The sequence below is a fragment of the Patagioenas fasciata genome, chromosome W (assembly GCF_037038585.1).
Source record: "Patagioenas fasciata isolate bPatFas1 chromosome W, bPatFas1.hap1, whole genome shotgun sequence".
Lineage (NCBI taxonomy): Eukaryota > Metazoa > Chordata > Aves > Columbiformes > Columbidae > Patagioenas > Patagioenas fasciata.
In genome coordinates, this window is record NC_092559.1 from 11,252,781 (window position 1) to 11,268,756 (window position 15,976).

The window sequence follows — 15,976 nt, forward strand, 5'->3', positions numbered from 1 at the left end:
GCCTTCTAAGTGCCTGCATATTTTTCTTGGATACTGTGCTTGGTGCTGATAAGAGGACCAATGGAATGCTGAAAAAGCTCGTGTTTAGATATATTACTATGGTAACCAAGGTTAACTGCTAACAGGACATATTTGGAAGGAGGGGCAGACGGAACAGGTGACTAAAACTGACCAACTGAGTATTCCATCCCATAATCGTCATACCCCTATATAAGAGAGTGATCACAAGGGTCTAGTGCTCTTCGACCATGGTCGGCATCTGAAGAGCACCCTGTCTGTCTGCCTGCAATCTGGAAGGCCTCAGGACCTGCATCCCTGAAATCCAGTTTCCAGTTTGCTGTGAAGTTCCACCCATGACTTCCGGGTGCCTGCCCTACAGCTGCTGGAGCCACATCAGCTACACCCACCCAGCTCAACCACTGCAGGAGTGACGCCAACTCCATATCAAGCATTCAAGACTGGTTTTGTATATTTTGTATATATTTTCTATTTATTAGTAGCATTACTAAAACCCTTTAAAACCTTCCAACTTGAAGTCTAAATCTCTCTTCCTTCCTTCTTATCTTCCTTATTATCTTTCCGATCTAAAGGAGAGGGTGGATGGAGGGTGAGGAGGTAACAGAGAGTGTCTGCCATGGTTTATTGTTGCCAGTGCCTTAAACCTTGACATCCACGCAGGATCCTGAACTCCACCATCTCATCATTGCTGCAGCTGAGGCTGCCCCCAACCGTGACATCTCCAACCATTTCTTCTTGGTTTGTCAGGACAAGGTCCAGCAGCACACCTCTCCTCGTTGCCTCCTCCACCATCTGTGTCAAAAGGTTGTCACCAATGATCATAGAATCATAGAATCACAGAATCATTTATGTTGGAAGAGACCCTCAGGATCACTGAGTCCAACCATAACCTAACTCTAGCACTAAACCATGTCCCTAAAAACCTCATCTATATGCCATTTAAACACCTCCAGGGATGGTGACTCCACCACTTCCCTGGGCAGCCTGTTCCAATGCTTCACAACCCTTTCCGTGAAGAATTTTTTCCTAATATCCAATAAAACCTCCTCCAGTGCAACTTGAGGCCATTTCCTCTTATCCTATCACTTGCTACTTGGGAGAAGAGACTAACACCCTCCATACTACAACTTCCTTTCAGGTAGTTGTAGACAGCGACAAGGTCTCCCCTCAGCCTCCTTTTCTCAAGGTTAAACAGCCCCAGTTCCCTCAACTGCTCCTCATATCACCTATGCTCCAGGCCCCTCACCATCTTCTTCGCCCTCCTCTGCACTCTCTCTAGTACCTCAATGTCCTTCTTATGATGAGGGGCCCAAAAGAGAACACAATACTCAAGGTAGGGCCTCAGCATTGCTGAGTATAGTGGCACAATCGCTTCTCTAGTTCTGCTGGCCACACTATTCCTGATACAAGCCGGGATGCTGTTGGCCTTTTTGGCCACCTGGGCACACTGCTAGCTCACATTCAGCCGGCTGTCAATCAACACCCCCAGATCCTTTTCTGCCAGGCAGCTTTCCAGCCACTCTTCCCTGAGCCTGTAGTGCTGCCTGGGGTTGTTATGACTCAAGTGCAGGACCCAGCCTTTGGCCTTGTTGAACTATATACAATTGGCTTCAGCCCAACAATCCAGCTGGTCCAGATCCCTCTGTATGGCCTTCCTACCCTCCAGCAGATCAACACTGCTACCCAGTTTGGTGTCATCTGCAAACTTACTGAGGGTGCGCTCAATCCCCTCATCCAGATCATTGATAAAGAGATTAAACAGAACTGGCTCCAATACTGAGCCCTGGGGAACACCACTTGTGGCCGACTGAATTTGGTTCAGTTCACCACGACTCTTTGGGCCTGGCCCTCCAGCCAGTTCTTTATCCATCACCGAGTACTCCCATCCAGGCCATGAGCTGCCAGCTTCTCCAGGAGAATGCTGTGGGATACGGTGTCAAAGGCTTTAATGAAGTCTAAGTACATAACAGGCTGGAGAGTTGAGCGGGGAAAAATTTAATGAAATATAGCAAGGGAAAGTGTAGAGTATTGAATCTGAGCAGGAACAACCCCAGGTTCGGGTATAAGCTGGGGACTGACCTGTTAAGAGAGCAGCTTAGGGGAAAGGGACCTGGGGGCTCTGGTAGACAGCAGGATAACCATGAGCCAGCACTGTGCCCTTGTGGCCAAGAAGACCAATGGCATCCTGGGATGTATTAGAGGGGGGTGGCTAGTAGGTCCAGAGAGGTTCTCCTTCCCCTCTACTCTGCCCTGGTGAGACCACATCTGGAATATTGTGTCTATTTCTGGACTCCTCAGTTCAAGAAGGACAGGGAACTGCTGGAGAGAGTCCAGTGCAGAGCCACAAAGATGATTAAGGGAGTGGAGCATCTCCCTTATGAGGAAAGGCTGAGGGAGCTGGGTCTCTCTAGCTTGGAGGAGACTGAGGGGTGACCTCATTAATGTTTACAGATATCTAAAGGGTGAGTGTCACGAGGATGGAGCCAGGCTCTTCTCTGTGACAACCAATGATAAGATAAGGGGCAATGGGTATAAACTGGAACACAGGAGGTTCCATTTAAATTTGAGAAGAAACTTCTTCTCAGTGAGGGTGACAGAGAACTGGAACAGGCTGCCCAGGGAGGTTGTGGAGTCTCCTTCTCTGGAGACATTCAAAACCCGCCTGGACACCTTCCTGTGCAACCTCATCTAGGTGTTCCTGCTGTGGCAGGGGGATTGGACTAGATGATCTTTTGAGGTCCCTTCCAATCCCTATCATTCTGTGATTCTGTGATCCACAGCCTTTCCCTCATCTACTAGTTGGATCACCTTGTCACAGAAGGAGATCAAGTTGGTCAAACAGGACCTGCCTTTCATAAACCCATGTTGACTGGGCCTGATCAAATGTTTCTCTTCTAAGTGCTGTGTGATGTTACTTAAGATCATTCACTCCATTACCTTGCCCGGCACCAAGGTTAGATTGACAGGTCTTAGTTCCCTGGATCCTCCTTCCAGTCCTTCTTGTAGATGGATGTCACATTAGCCAACTTCCAGTCAACTGGGACCTCCCCAGTTAGCCAAGATAGATAGATAGCTGAAAGTTAGCTTATAGATAATGGAAAGTGGCTCAGTGATCACCTCCGCCAGCTCCCTCAGCACCCTTGGGTGTATCCCATCTGGCCCCATAGACTTGTGAGTGTCCAAGTTGTGTAGCAGGTCGCTAACCATTTCCCCTTTGATTATTTGGGCTTCATTCTGCTCCCCATCCCTGTCTTCTGGCTCAGGGGGCTGAGTACCTGGAGCACAACTGTTCTGACTATTAAAGACTGAGGCGAAGAAGGCATTTAGTACCTCAGCCTTTCCCTCATCCTCTGTCACTATGTTTCCCTCTGCATCTATCAGGGGATGGAGATTTTCCTTAGCCCTCCTCCTGTTGCTAATGTATTTATAGAAACATTTCTTCTTGCCTTTCACAGTCCTAGCCAGGCTCAGCTCTAGTTGGGCTTTGGCCCTTCTGATTTTCTCCCTGCATAACCTCACAGAATTCTTGTATTCTTCTTGAGTGGCCTGCCCCTCCTTCCAAAGGTTATAAATATTCTTTTTCTTCCTAAGTTCCAGTTGCAGCTGTCTATTCAGTCAGGCTGGCCTTCTTCCCTGCCGGCTTGCCTTCTGGCACACAGGGACAACCTGCTCCTGCACCTCTGAGATTGTGGGAATAGCAAGACGTGTGATAAAGGAAGATGGATACTAACATGACCATCCAGACGGTCAAAAAAGAAATAATACTAACATGAATAAATCACAGGAATTAGTCAAAATATAAAGGGCCTTGGACGAGTTGTACTGAAGTATGTTTTTCATAATTGTAAGGAGTGATAGCCCAGGCTCTTGAGAATGGTATCTCAGGCAGGAAAACCACCCCCAAGTATATGTGACGTGTGAATGATGTTGGGCCTGGTCTGTGAATTTGTGGGAACGTGACTGAAAACAGACGCAACACGAGTGTGGTATGTTTGGAATAACAATTATTGAAAAAACATCCTGTCTAACTTCTTAGTCCAGGCCCATATCTGTAAACCTATAAATTGTGGATGATTAATAAAGAGGGCCTTAGCCTGACTCAGCTCTCTCTGTTCTGCCTGGCTCTGTGCTCCCTCCTGAACACAACCTCTGCCTGTGTGTGTGTCTTTGTCTGCATCTCCGTGTGCGTCGTTCCTCATTGCCGCATAAGATTACCTTCTTGAAGAGAGACCAGCCTTTCTGGACTCCTTTGTCCTTCAGGACTATCTCCCAAGGGACTCTGCCAACCAGCCTTCTGAACACATCAAAGTCTGCCCTTTGGAAGTCCAAAGTAGCAGTTCTGCTGACCACCCTTCTAACTTCTCCAAGGATAGTAAACTCAATCATTTCATGATCACTATACCCAAGGCGACCTCCAACCGACACGTTGCCCATGAGTCCTTCTCTATTTACAAACATCAGATCCAGTGGGACTCCTTCCCTGGTAGGCTCACTAACCAGCTGTGTTAGGAAGTTGTCCTCCATGCTGCCTGCAAAATATTTCATCTGCCTCTACATCCTGGCTGAGTGATCTGTAACAGACCCCCACCAGGATGTCTGCCTTGTTGCCCTTCCCCTTGATTCTCACCCACAGACACTCAACCCTATCACCACCCTCCTCAAGTTCCAGACAATCAAAAACCTCCCTAACATACATCGCTACCCCACCTCCTCTCCTTCCTTGCCTATCCCTTCTGAAGAGTTTATAGCCATCCATTGCAGCGCTCCAATTATGAGAATCATCCCACCATGTTTCTGTGATTGTAGTGGTAGTAAATTCGACGAATCCAGACGCCGGCATAAGCTCTTTGATCGAACGGGCGGGCCGGGCGAGAGTAAGGAGTCTAATTCAATGTGAATTTACCATCCGTACTCTTTAATGAACTCTTAAACAACACTGAATATCAATGTCCCCGAGACCACGTTTTTCCAAGCCTTATATACTCTATACCAAAAGGCCATGCGGCAAGTGCAGGCTACAATTGGTTACACTCACAGTCACTCATCCCCCCCCACTATGGCGATTGGCTGCAGGGCACTGCTCACAGACTGTTCATGCGTAGCGGCAACGCCCCTCCTGCAGCCTGGGTCGAGGGCAGAGCAGCTTCTGTTTACTTTCCTTTTGTCTCTGGTGTCTCAGGGAAATCCTTCCGTGTAGCACAGCCGCATCAAGCCCTGGCTTGTTCACAGCACACAGCCAGAGACTCTCCACAATTCCTCCTTTTTTTTTTCTTTTTGGACAAGCCAGGATTGATTAGCTGTGTGTTCTAATCCTTTTTTGATATGTGATAAAAAACAACTTATACATAACATATAAATAACAACAACAATCAACGTAAACAGTGCACTTTGCAATAAACCTGAGGTATTCCATTGCCGTTTAAATATCGCAATGGATTGATTAAACAAATTCCAAGAACTTTGGTTTAAAGATACTCAACTTATAACAAACGATGTGCTGGGTGTTGATAAACTTACTCAAGAGGTAGTGGTGTTTAAAGATCTACTTATATAACTATAGTACGCATACATGTCACAGCTAAATCAATGCAAAGGTTACACCTCACTCTGTGACCTCCGAGGGTTCTGCTGCAGGGAGTTGACTTGGTTGAGTTTGTTTCAACTCCGGCTTTACTGCTCGGCTTGGAACCCACAATGGACCTTGATCTGTGGAGAGACACATATACCCTCTACCATTAAAAATAACAGGTACTGGTCCCTTCCACAATCCAGTGGTGGGATCACGATATCTCACCATGAATTCCGGTAAAGTGTTTTTCCTTCCTAGTCTGATCTGATAATGATGAATGATCACAGGAGGCTCCTCATGGTCTCCAGTTAGACATAAATAATTCAAGGTAAACAACACCTTTGCTAAACGCTGTTGACAATCTAACTCTTCCTGCTTCTGTTTGCTCAAATACCCTTTAATCATTTGATGTGCTCTCTCGATGATTCCTTGGCCTGTTGGGGAATGAGGTATACCTGTAACGTGTTTCACTCCCCATTTCATTAGAAAAGTTCTAACTTTCTGGCTAACATAGGCAGGGCCATTGTCTGTCTTAATCTTTTCTGGGACACCCATTACAGCAAAACAAGCTGTAAGATGTTTACATACATGTAGTGCTTTTTCTCCTGGTAAAGCAGTAGCCCATATCATTTTTGGAAAAGTATCGATTGTGACATGCACATATTTAAGTTTTCCGAATTCTGGCACATGTGTCACATCCATTTGCCATACTTCTAAGGCTTTTAAACCTCGAGGATTGACACCGATTCCTATACCTAACATCTGGCTTCCACACTGAGGACATGCCTGTACAATACTTCTTGCTTCATTTAAAGTTAAATCAAATTGTCTTTGGAGACCTCTGGCATTCTGATGAAAGCTCTCATGACTTTGTCTCGCTTGTTGGAATTTATCTGTTGGAGGCATGTGCTGTACTGAACTTACTAAACTATCTGCAATTTGATTTCCTTCACCTAGACCAAGATTCCATTGATGACTGCGGATGTGAATCACACAACAGGGTTCTTTTCTTTGATTTAAAATAGCTCTCAATTGTACAAACAATTTTCCTAATCGAGGATTATTCGATTGTCTTAACAGGGCATTTTCCATTCTGGGTATTACACCTGCTACATACAAAGAATCTGTGACAACATTTAAAGCAGATTTCAGCCAATTATTTAAGGCCCATATTACTGCCGTGAGCTCTAAAGTCTGCAATGAATCCTCTTTTGAACCTTCAATTAAATGCTGTTTCCATTGACTATTCTCTTGCCAGACACATGCTGCCTGGTGTCTTCGTTTTCCTGCATCTGTATATACTGTAAGGCCTTCAACAGGTTTTGCTTTTACTTTGCTTCTCTCTAACCACTGATTTGTTCTAAGGAATTGCCATAGTTTACCTTTTGGTTGTCGTGAATGTACCTTGCCTATAAATCCTAATAATGCATTCTGTATAGGCATCGAATGTCTCAGCCACCATTCTAAATCGGCTCCATTTATCGGAATACTGATGTCATCTGGTTCCTGACCGCTAATTTCTAATATTCGAGATCTTCCTTTTCGAATCAATTCTCCAATTGCTTCTGGTCTCGTTTGAATACTGAATTTTGGTTGGACACTGAGAAAAATCCACTCTAATAATCGCAAATCATTTTCTGTTTTCAATCTGACAGTGGCACAAAAGGAAGAATCTGTAGCAACATCTATGGGGAATTCCCCGTTTTTGTTTTGCCACTGGCAGATGATTGCACACGGATGTTCTAGATTGCTAATAAGGAGGGAAATTGGTCGATCAGAAAGTCTTCGGCTAGACCAATTTGTCTGTACTTTTTGTATAATATCAGAAAGACATTTGAGATGCACGGACTCTAAGCTTATTTTCTTAGCTGGATCACCTCCTTTTAGAAGCGAAGTAAGAGGTGCTATATCATTGTTAGTAATGCCGACGCAATTTCTAATCCATTGTATGTCCCCTAACAATTTTTGGACATCATTTAATGTTTGTAAATCAGTATGTAATTCAATTTTTTGTGGACGAATCTGTGCATCACAAATGGACCAACCAAGGTATTTCCAAGGTGCAGACTTCTGAACTTTCTCTGGAGCTATGACCAACCCCTTTTCTTTGAGTTTGATCGTAATTTGGACTATGGAACTTTCTGTGAACTCAGCTTGTTGACAGAACAGAATATCATCCATATAATGATAAATAATTGTTTGTTTCCATGATGCACGAATAGGTTGAAGTGCCCATGCAACATACATTTGGCACAGTGTAGGAGAATTTTTCATACCTTGCGGTAGCACTACCCACTCATACCTTTTAGCTGGTTCCGCTTTGTTTACTGAAGGCAGTGTAAATGCAAAACGCTGTGTATCTTGTTCATGAAAAGGAATGGTAAAGAAACAATCCTTTAAATCTATAATTAGAATATGCCAATTTTCTGGTAACATTACAGGTGATGGTAATCCAGGCTGTAAAGCACCCATGGCTTGCATTTGATCATTTACCTTTCGCAAGTCATGTAATAATCGCCACTTTCCACTCTTTTTTGGTATTACAAAAATTGGGGTATTCCATGGACTAGTAGAAGGCTTGATATGGCCTGCAACTAATTGCTCTTCTACTAATTCACGTGCCTTTTGCAGTCACTCTTCTGTTAATGGCCACTGGTCAACCCAAACTGGGCTATCTGTTAACCAGGTCAATGGAAGGTTGGGCAACTGCTTTCCAGTGACCACTAAGGAAAAGGCAAAGTAGTTAACACAGCACCAAGTTGCCCCAAGACATCACGGCCAATAAGCGCCTCAAGGCTGCTTGGCAATTCCATTACATACACCCTAAGGGTAACACATTGACCTTCAGGGAAACTAATCGAAATGGGATCAACACTTATATTTGGAGTAGTTTGACCCCCTACTCCAGCTACAGTGGAAGAGATTGATTTTTGAAGTTTCCAATTTCGTGGCCATTTGAATTGACTAATGATGGAGACATCAGCTCCAGTATCAAGCATTGCATTTACCTCTACAACAACAGTAGAATCAGACTGAAATAGTTGCACACGTAACATGGGACGCTGAGTCATTGATGAGGTGAAGCAAACTGCAGGACCTGTCGATCCAAATCCTTTATCATGCCTTTGTGTTGAGGATGCTGGAGGAACTCCTGGAAGCATTGGTAGGCAGTTTTCCAGTGCTACTACCTGAGCTATTCTACTCCCAGAAGGAATAAAAATTGGCGGATGCAGAGTGTAGGCCAGGATTTGAACAGTTCCTGTGAAATCTGCATCAATTATACCTGGTATTACTATAAGACCTTTGATACTAGCAGAAGAACGGCCAATCAATAGGCCTCCAATGAGACTATCTTGTCGAAATAAAGGTCCTTTAGCATTAGTTGGTATTCTATGAATTGCAGTATTGGTCAATGTTATATCTACTGCTGTCTCCACATCAACTCCGAGGCTTCCTGCGGTGCTTGGCTTGTTGAGGTGAAAGAAGCCTGGTTCACGGTTGGTCACTGATTGTGATACAGGTTCGGAGATGTTCTTTGTGTCCGGTAGCTGCTGAACGTATACCATAGCTTGTGGTTGTTTGTTTTGCTTGCTGCAAAATTTTCCAATTGTGTGGTTCCCATACCGTTGTCTGAGTGTTCATATTTTGAATTACCGGTAGGGCTAATTTTGCTGGAGACCAATCACCTTCTAGGATGGCATCTTTGATGACCCCTGACCATCTGCCACGTCGGAGCTGTGGTTGGTCAGTAGAATCTATAGGCACCTTTGATTGCATTGTTTGTGAAGGGCAAGCCGGTTTTTGAAACTCAATTTGTTCCTTATTTTTCTCTACATTTGACACTCTTAAGTTGTTCAAGCTTGTTGGTAATAACTTGCAGTAACTGCTCTACTGCTTGGGGTGAGCCCAATGATGTAGGAGGAGGCTCACAAAAAACTTCCGCGGGTGCTTGCGGAGGCAAAGTTTGAGGCGGCCCCGGCCCCGGCGACGGCGCCGCGGCCGGGCCGGGCCGGGCCCCCACGTTTTTCTCGGAGGGAGGGGGGGCGTCCGGCTCGGGGCAGGGCAGAGGCGGAGCGGTAGGAGGAGGGCGGCACTCAGGGCCTCCCACATCCGGACAGTCGACCAGTTGCACTTCCGCCTTCTTGGCACATTGCCCCAGAGACTCGGAGGGGGAAACTTCCGGTTCTTTGTTTACGAGCCGCGCAGTTTCTAATCCGCGTTGCAGATCGGATTGTGAAAGTATTGGCTGAGCCGGGACCCCGCGACCACCCCGAACGGCAGGCAGACCCCACAGAGTAGCCCACAGGCCCCTCTTTTCTTTTGGACAAGTTTTATCAGTCCAGGTTTGTTCTGGGACAAGCGCCTCCGCGGCTCTTAGGGCGGCACGCTGTTCCGATTTCATAACTTCTAATGATTCTAATACGGTTTTCCACAATTCTCTCACAGCTTTAATTTCTTTCTCTTCTTCCTCTCTGATAGTTTTGTCCCACATAGTGTCCCCCACTGATCTCCATTCCGTTGGGGAAAACAAAAGTGGAACTTCTCCAAAGTGTCCCCACTTCTGAGCTAAAAAAATCAATGTGATTAGCTTTTCCTGTGACGATTCAATACCTCTCTTAGAGAGAATAGTCGTCAGCAGTGCCGCGGCTGTTTCAATATCCATTATCTTATCAGCGCGGTCTTAACGTAGGATGCGAGTGGCCAGCTCGACAGGTGCCCGTCTTTTGATATCGGACTAAGCACACTATCCCACACCCCGGCTTGGCTCCGTTTTTTATGAACGCTGCTTACCGCAGTAATTTCGATCCGGAGCGTTATGCTTTGCTAACGATCCATCCTTCTGCTACCATATGTAGATCCGGAGCGTTATGCTTTGCTAACGAACCATCCTCTGCTACCATTTGTAGTGGTAGTAAATTCGACGAATCCAGACGCCGGCATAAGCTCTTTGATCGAACGGGCGGGCCGGGCGAGAGTAAGGAGTCTAATTCAATGTGAATTTACCATCCGTACTCTTTAATGAACTCTTAAACAACACTGAATATCAATGTCCCCGAGACCACGTTTTTCCAAGCCTTATATACTCTATACCAAAAGGCCATGCGGCAAGTGCAGGCTACAATTGGTTACACTCACAGTCACTCATCCCCCCCCACTATGGCGATTGGCTGCAGGGCACTGCTCACAGACTGTTCATGCGTAGCGGCAACGCCCCTCCTGCAGCCTGGGTCGAGGGCAGAGCAGCTTCTGTTTACTTTCCTTTTGTCTCTGGTGTCTCAGGGAAATCCTTCCGTGTAGCACAGCCGCATCAAGCCCTGGCTTGTTCACAGCACACAGCCAGAGACTCTCCACATGTGATGGCAATTATATCACAGTTTTTCTGACTCCCAAGGGCTTCCAGCTCCTTCTGTTTGTTGCTCATGCTGCATGCATTTGTATTGATGCACTTCAGCTGAGTCATTGATTCCACTGGGTTGGCACACTGAAGGGCCTCGCTAGTACTACCCTCAGATACCGGCATGTCACCCTTGGGTGTGCCTCTGCCACACCTGGTTTCCTCCCCCTTCAAATCTTGTTTACAGTCCTCTCAATAAGTCCTTCTAACTCCTGCCCCAAGATCCTTTTCTGCTTTTGAGACAGGTGCATCCCATTTGTTGCTAGCAGGCCAGGTGCCATGTAAGCTGATTCATGATCAAAAATCCCAAAATTCTGCCAGTGACACCAGTCCTGCAGCCAGGTATTGATCTGCTGGGTCTTCCTGCATCTTTCCTCATCATACAATGCAGCTGTGGGGATAGAGGAGAACACTACTTGTGCTCCTGATCCCTTGACCAGTTGTCCCAAGGCCCTGAAGTCTCTCTTGATCATCTTTAGCTTTCCCTTTTCACTTTCATTATTGCCCACCTGAAAAATTATTAGTGGGTAGTAGTCTGAGGTCCTAACCAGGACAGGAAGTTTCCTTCTAACATCTTTAACCCTGGCCCCAGGGAGGCATCAGACTTCCCTAAGAAGTGGGTCTGGCCTGCATATACAGCCTTTTGTTCCCTTTAGAAGGGAGTCTCCTACAACCACAACCTGCCTTTTTTTCTTTGTGGGAGCTGTTTTGATGGAGGATGCAGGGTGACTTATTCTCTGCAGCACGTCCAACTCAGTGGAACTGACTCCCTCGATGTTGTTGTTTGGTTCCACTTACAAGGCCTCATACCTGTTTTACAAGAGAACCTGGGAGGATGGGGTGGTCACAGTAGGAACCCTCCTCATTCTGCACCAGACAGGAACTTGCTGCCATTTCTCCTAGTTCCTGAAGTTGCTGCGTTCCACATCCTGAGCCTCTTGCCTGTTGGACAGAGGCACCTGGGAAGGTGGGTTGGGTAGGGGGATGTTTCTCCTGCCAACCTTAGTGTGGACTTGTTTCTCTTCACCCCTTTCCCTTGACCTGCCTTCTTCAGTCAGGGAAGGGGAGGAGACAGGAATCCCTTGATCTTCTTTCTTGCTGGTGGTGGTCTTGCCCCCAGGCAGCCAGAGTTTGATCCCACCAGGATCTGTAGGAAACTCCTGGACTGGGCATGCTTAGCTGTGTTGCCTACCCAGCAGATGTCAGGGTGATTGAAGTCTCCCATGATGTTGAGGTTTTGATTGCGGGGTGGCAATAAAACCGTGGCAGATGTATTGTTAACCCCCTCTCCCCCCCTTCTCCCTTCAGCCCCTCTCTCTCCCCCCTTCCCACTAAGTACAGGTGATTGGGAGGGGAAAAAAGGACAGAGAGAAGAGAGTTGGAAAAATTAAAAATGTTTTACTAATGCTACTAATAAAAATAGAGAAAAATAGTACAAATTACACAAAACCAATCTTGAGAGTCCCAGCAACTGCTTTGGCACCTGAATTCCTGGATTGGACTCTGCAGCCAACCGGAACTGGATTCAGTCTGTCACTAGGCCTCAGTTCGCAGGGACGACTAGCAAGGTCCTCTCCTAATGCCGGCCATAAGGAAAAAGGGATGAGATCCTTGTGATCTCCCACTTTTATATGAAGTATTCACGTGAATGGAATGTTATACTCCATTGGTCAGTTTCTTGGTCACCTGTTTCTCATTGCCCCTCTCGTGAGATGTGAATCTGTTCTTTATCAATAACCTCGCATTCCATTGCTATGTCTACCAAAAATGTATCTGGTTTTCCAGGAAAATGCAGCTGATATGAAAGCTTTAGCTGACAGGCAAATTCACTAAAAGAGAAACTTGTTTTTAACAAAACCAGGACACATGAGAACCAGGGCATGTGTTTGTGAGGCTACTTCCAGCTGTCTGTAGAAAACTTCCTCTTCCTGATCAGGTGGCTTGTAGTAAACACCCACAACAGTATCACCCTTATTAGCTTGTCCCTTAATTTTTACCCATAGGGATTCAACTCACTCGTCAACCCCCCTCAGGCAGAGTTCAAGACATTCAAGTTGCTCTCTCACATAAAGTGCAACTCCTCCACCTCGCCTTGCTGGCCTGTCTTTCCTGAAAAGTACATAGCCCTTCATGACAACATTCCAGTCATGTGAGCTGTCCCACCACGTCTCCATGATAGCAATGGGTCCAGTCCTGTTCCACTTGTTCATCAGTGACCTGGATGAAGAGACCAAGTGCACCCTCAACAGTACTGACCCTTCCACTTTTTGCGACCAACACCCACAGTGGCATCTGTGCAGAAGATCAAGGATTATGTAAGCAAGCAATCCGGAAGCAAGAACTTGACATATACAAGCACTGGCAGCGCACCCACCACTGGAGGACTACTTTGCCCATCATTCTCATAGTGGAATCTGAGAACCAGAGGACTATTTCACCCATCATACACATTGTGGGATCTGAGAGTGGTGATATCTCTTTTTCTCCCTCTCTCTTTATTCTTTTGCTTTTATTTTTAATAAGTAATAAGTCATGTAAAGTATAAACCCCACAAGCATTGTAAATCTTTCTATTAGCAAATTATTTGCCATGTGAGCTGAGCCACAAAATAAAAGCCTTTGTTTATGGACTTCAGGTATTGAGTATATTCCAACCAAGGGGATCAGCGAATCTGAGTCAAGGTATGTATGTGACACCACCCAACTTGGTGGCGTCTGCAAACTTACTTAGAGTGCACTCAATCCCCTCATCCAGATCACTGATAAAGATATTAAACAGAACTGGCCCCAATATTGAGCCCTGGGGATTACCACTTGTGACTGGCCACCAACTGGATTTAACTCCATTTACCACAACTCATTGGGCCCAGCCATCCAACCAGATTTTTATCCAGAGAAGAATATGCCCATCCAAGCCATGACCAGACAGTTTCTCCAGGAGAATGCTGTGGGAAAGTGTTAAAAGCTTTATTAAAGTCCAGGTAAACAAAATTTGCAGTGTCGCAGTTTAGCCCCAGTTCCACCCCCAGCCAGCAACTAAAACCATGTGCCACTTACTCACCCCTTCCCTGCCCTGGTAGGATGAGGAGGAGAATCAGGAAACAAAAGGCAAAACTTGTGGGATGGGATGAGGACAGTTTAACGGAACAGAGAAAACAAAACAAAACAAAGCAAAACAAAACCCACAACAATAACAATGACAATAGTGAAAGAACACACAAAGCGATGGATACACAACACAATCTCTCACCATGTGGCTGCAGCTCGCCTCCTCCCGACCACAGTCTGCGCCAAAACCTCCCCCTGTCCCGGACAGCAGCTCACTCCCTAAACACAATAGCACCAAATCGTGTGGTCCAGAGAGAACCGAGAGTGCCCCAGACTGTCACACTCCTGGCAGCGAGAGATTCAGTATATTCCACCCCTTATTCTATACCTTTTCTGTCATGCTCAGGTCTTAGACTTACCAATACATTTCAGTTAATTACTACAACTTTATATATATATGTGCACATAGATATTATTCCCTTAGTCCACAGCATCATCTCATCCCTCTAAAATGTTCATTAAGTCCACTTAGTCTGTGACTTTGTATTCTGTCTGTCAAGATGGTCTCCTGGGGCAAGAAAGATGGAGTGCCATGTTGGAGTGTTGCATTGTGGCATGCTACATCTGGAACTCATAGCTTGTGTATCTGATGTAGTTCATGCCTGTGGTTTGCAGGTCAAAGGTGTCAACCCTGAGGAGGTGGCTGGATGCCAGTTGTTGAAGACAGCTCTGGTTTCATGATTGCTGGGCTTTCTTCAGTTTTGTTGAAGTTCATTCTTCATTGACCTGAAAGGTACTTACTGAATACTGTTAGTATGGTGTATGGTATTATGGAGCAATTACCTGTGAGAGATGTGAGGGATTTTCTTGAGGTTGTTGTGTGGATGGGTTTCTATTAGATGGAGAATTATTTCTGAACTAACCAGGCTCAAAGGAATTTCAAGGTCAGCTCGAAAGCTGAAAACAAGACCTGCTGTGGGAGTGAGGCAGTTCTACAATAACAGGGCCTCAAGAAGATGTAAATCAACAGACCTATTAGCAGTGACTTGGGCGCATGGACAGCTCGTGAATATGGACAATATCCAATCAACTAATGCATGCTTGGAGTGTGGACGCGTGATCAGGAAATAACTGCATATATAAGGAGGCTTGTTTCTGTAATAAATGGCTTCGCTTGAATTCATATTGGATTGTGTGGAGTCCATGATTTTTCGCCCTCGCAAGTGGTGACCCCAACATGATCCATAAGGAGAATTTACGGAAGGGGGATGACCACTGCGGGGAGAGAGCCCCAGCTGGAACGGCGCGGCCGGACTGTGACCGGGACGCAGTCTGCAGGCAGCGTGACTCCTGATTGATCGCTACAGAAGCAACAGAGGAGGGATAAAGGATCTGATATCATTGCAACAGACACCCAAAGAGGTGAACAGCTGGGGGCGAGAGGAGATGGGGCAGAATATTTTTAAAGAAGAAGAAGAAATACTGCGGCTCCTCTCGCATATTCTAAGAGAGGGGTGAAGTATGAGGAGAGTAACCTCAAAAGACTATTAATCTGGTGCAGAGGCAATGGGTTTCCTGCTGATCAGTTAGGAGCTTTTCAAACAGAGATTTGGGAAAAAGTGGGAACTGTGTTGTGGAAGGCAATTAGTCGCAGTGAAAAAGATATTCTCGGCCTTGTAACCTCCTGGAAACTGATGATTACTACACTGAAGCAACTAAAATCTGAAAAGACTGTTATGAGCTTTAGTGACTCAAAACTTAAACTTGAACTTTGGGACGATATAGGGCAGAAATTATGGGATAAATTCAGCAATGGAGATAAAGAAGTTAAATCATTGGTAACTACATGGAATGTAGTTGGGTTGTTCCTACCCAGATGCAAGACTTGCTCTTGTTATATTTCATTAAATTTTTCCCTGCCCAACTCTCCAGCCTGTCCAGGTCTCG